Source organism: Otolemur garnettii, unplaced genomic scaffold (assembly GCF_000181295.1).
Source record: "Otolemur garnettii isolate 467f Iridium unplaced genomic scaffold, OtoGar3 scaffold00005, whole genome shotgun sequence".
In the NCBI taxonomy this organism is placed as follows: domain Eukaryota; kingdom Metazoa; phylum Chordata; class Mammalia; order Primates; family Galagidae; genus Otolemur; species Otolemur garnettii.
Window position 1 is genome coordinate 3,218,760 of NW_003852400.1, and position 4,175 is coordinate 3,222,934.

The 4,175-nt window shown below is 41.8% G+C and overlaps 1 protein-coding gene across 1 annotated transcript in view; it reads right to left on the reverse strand.

Annotated features, from left to right (window-relative positions):
* Positions 1-4,175, reverse strand: part of RINT1 (RAD50 interactor 1) — a 50,822-nt gene that overhangs the window by 30,571 nt on the left and 16,076 nt on the right. The gene's annotated exons all lie outside the window — the stretch shown is intronic.

Genomic DNA, 4,175 nt, shown 5'->3' on the forward strand with positions numbered 1-4,175 from the left:
CCTGTAGTCCCAGCTACTTGGGAGGCTGAGGCAGGAGAATTGATTGAGCCCAAGAGTTTGAGGTTGCTGTAAGCTATGATGCCATGGCACCCTACCGAGGGCAACAAAATGAGACTCTGTCTCAAAAGAAAAATTACTTCAACAAAGCCAAGTGAGACGGCTCACATCTGTAATCACAGCACCCTTGGAGCCCAAGGCAAAAGGATTGCTTGAGCTCAAGAGCTGGAGACCAGCCTGAGCAAGAGGAAAACCTCATCTCTACTAAAAATGGAAAATTTAGCTGGGGGTGTGGTGGTACACACCTGTAGCAGTAGTCCTTGAGCCCAGGACTTTGAGGTTGCTGTGAGCTAGGCTGATTGATGCCATGGCACTCTAGCCTGGGCAACAGAGTGAGACTCTGTCTCCAGAAAAGTACAAAAAAGGAAAAAAGAAAGAAAAACAATTACTTCAGTGGGATTAATGTGTAAAAGAGATACATTAGGTATGATAATGCACTAAGGTAAGTGGTTCTCAAACTTGAATGGGCAGAGGAATCATGGAGGGATCTTGTTATGATGCAAATTTGGACACAAGTCTGAAGTAGAGCCCAAAATTCTACATTTCTAACAAGCTCCCACACTGCATTCCACATTCTGCATTTCTAATAAGCTCATTTTCTAAAAGCAAAGTTTTAAAGTACAACGCAATTCCACTTACATGGCTCATACACAGACCTTTGCAGGATGGGTATGTGTTTCCTATGGAATTTTGAAAGGATATTCCAGGCAGAAGCAGCAGCTCAGTCATGACCAGAGAATGGCAAAGAGCTGAGAAGGGCATAGAATAGACTTCAAAGAAATGCAGACAGTAGGGATAAGCCTGGACAGATAGGAAGATGAGATCACAGGTGACATCTTGTGCCTTAGAAGAATGTAGACTTCACCCAACAGGCTGAGAAGCCACTAAGAGTTTTTAATAAGGGAGTAATTTAGTTAGCCTTGTGATTTAGAAAGGTAATGTGATAACAATTATGTTTAACCCCACATTATTTATAATAATAAAAACTGGAAAGAGCAAAGATGTCCATCAACAAGGACCTGGTTGACTATATTATGGTATAGCTATATTTGAATAGCATATAACCATTAAAAGAGAGAGAGATAAGCTGAGTGCAATGGCTCATACCAGTAATCCTAGCATTTGGGAGGGAGGCCAAGGCAGGAAGATCCTTAGAGGCCAGGAATTCAAAACTAGCCTGAGCAAGAGTCTATGTCTACAAAAAATAGAAAAATTGGACTTGGCACCTATAGCTCAGCGGATAGGATGCCGACCACATACACCAGAGCTGACAAGTTCAAACCCAGCCTGGGCCTGCCAAACAATAATGACAACTACACCCAAAAAATAGCCAGGTGTTATGGTGGGCGCCTGTAGTCCCAGCTACTTTGGAGGCTGAGGCAAGAGAATTGCTTAAGCCCAGGAGTTTGAGGTTGCTGTGAGCTGTGATGCCACAGCACTCTAGCAAGGGTGACAATAGTAAGACTCTGTCTCAAGAAAAAAAAAGAAAAATAGAAAAAAATTGGCTCCATGGTTAGGACCCTGGTCACATACACTGAGGGAGGCAGGTTCAAACCCACCCCAGGCCTGCTAAACAGCAATGACAACTGCAACCAAAAAATAGCTGGGCATTAAGCAGGCGCCTATAGTCCTAGCTACTTAGGAGGCTGAGGCAAGAGAACTGCTTAAGCCCAAGATTTTGAGGTTACTGTGAGCTGTGACACTACGGCACTCAAATGAGAGTAACACAGTGAGACTGTTTAAAAAAAAAAAATTATCCAGGCATGGTATGTGGTATGTGCCTGTAATCCCAGCTACTCAGAAGGTTGAGGTAGGAGGACTGCTTGAGCATAGGAATTTTTTTTTTTTTTTTGAGACAGTCTCACTATGTCACCCTTGGTAGAGTACCTTGGCATCACAGCTCACAGCAACCTCAAACTCTTGGACTTAAGCGATTCTCTAGACTCAGCCTCTCAAGTAGCTGGACTGCAGGTGCCCACCACAATGCCTGGTTAGAGCCTAGGAGTTTTGAGGTTCCAGTGGCACCACTGCATTCTATCTGGGGCAACAGAGTGAGACTCTGATTTGAAGAAAAAACAAAAAAAGATATATATAGACATACAGATATAGATGTAGGGAAACAAGTACTATATTATAGTAACTGCAAAAAATTAAGCTACATATGTGTTTGTATATGCATAGAAAAAAATTTAACTACCTATAGATCTATATATTTAATATCTTTTCCTATTTACATATAGTAAAATTTCTCTAAGGAAGAAGAAAGACATTTACCATGGCAGTAGGAAGAAAACAGAAGATTGGCAAACTACTGTCAAATGAAGAATGAAGGCCTAAACTAAGACAGAGGTGGTAGGGGTAGGAAGGAGGTGACTGACACCAGGCATAATAACAGGAAGAACTGAGATGACTTGGTGATGAGGAATCTAGGACTCCTGGGTTTTAGGCCTAAGTGACAAGCAGATGGTGGTACCATTATCCAAGTTAGAAAAGCATTTTAAGAAATGGACAGTTTTGGACATGCTGAATTAAAGGTTCAATAAGAAACTTCAACCAAAGATTCTGTGGTTATTAGGGAAATAAGGTGGATTACAATGGGTCAAAAATGAATAGCTAATTAGAACTTGGAGACAGACAATAAAAATGACTTTCTGAAGAAGCCTGACAGGGCTGGCCCTGTGGCTCAGTCGGTAGGGCGTCGGCCCCATATACTGAGGGTGGCGGGTTCAAACCCAGCCCCAGCCAAACTGCAACATAGCTGGGCATTGTGGTGGGCACCTGTAGTATCAGCTACTTGGGAGGCTAAGGCAAGAGAATCACCTAAGCCCAGGAATTAGAGGTTGCTGTGAGTTGTGATGCCACAGTACTCTACCAAGGATGATAAAGTAAGACTGTCTCTACAAAAAGAAGAAGCCTGACAGTCAAAGGAAAGAACTAACACCTACTAAAAGATGAGGATTTTTTGTTTGTCTAAGTTTTGTGGAAACGATCTGTATATGTCCACATGCTGAGGGGACAGGACTACAGGGCAAAAGTACAAGAGTAAAGCAAGTTCACTGAGATGGCAGGTGACCTGGGCCATAAAGTTTGCCTTACCTAGATATTTTGCTGAATGAAGAGGTAAGAATGGCTACAGATATGCTTGTGGATCCTAAGGTAGACTGTCCACTAGGTTCAGGCTATTGAATTCATGCTAGCTAGGCTTCAATTTTTTTCTGTTTGGGAAAAAGAAAGAACAGAATGGCCAGGTCAATTAGGTATTTTTGGGAGAATTTGGAAGAACAGTAGAGGGGAGTAGTGAGGAACAACCTTCCCATGCAAGGATTGCCAGTGGGCTGAAGACTCAGGCACAGTGGCAGACCACATGCCTGGGTTGGCATCAATCTGCTTATCTGTGTGACTTCCCCCATCGACCTGTCTGCAAGAATGGAAAAGACAGAGCCAAGCTAAACTCGGAGAGCAGTAGTAGGTAGAGTAGAAAGACAAGATGTGAAAAACTTAGGTAATGGGGATGGGAGAACATAAGAGGACTGACATCTGGGGATAACATACTCACATATCCACACAGAGTTTACTTAACCTAATTTAGTAGCTATATGATAAAAATGTTTTATCTTTGATACACACCATTACAAGTAAAGGGGCTCAATTACTTTCTGGTTAAGATTATATTCTTTGGGCTTTTTAAGAATTAAGTAAAATGTTCATTGTAAAAAGAAAATGTGAAGATTCATGAAAATATTTAGAAAATAAATCACCTATTAACCATCATTCAGAAATAACTATTATTATGTTACTTTTCTATGTTTCCTAATTATATATGCATTTATAAAAGTATGAAATGACAGTGTTAAAACATTTTTATATACCATGAAATTATTGACTTATAAAAGCACTCTAAGTCATTATATGAAAAGCTATGTAAAAGGCCGGGTGCAGTGGCTCACACCTATAATCCCAGCACTCTGAGAGGCCAAGGTGGGTGGATTGCCTGAGCTCACGGGTTCGAGACCAGCGTGAGCCAGAGCAAGACCCCATCTCTAAATATAGCCTAGTGTTGTGGCAGGCGCCTGTAGTCCCAGCTACTTGGGAGGCTGAGGCAAGAGGATCACTTCAGC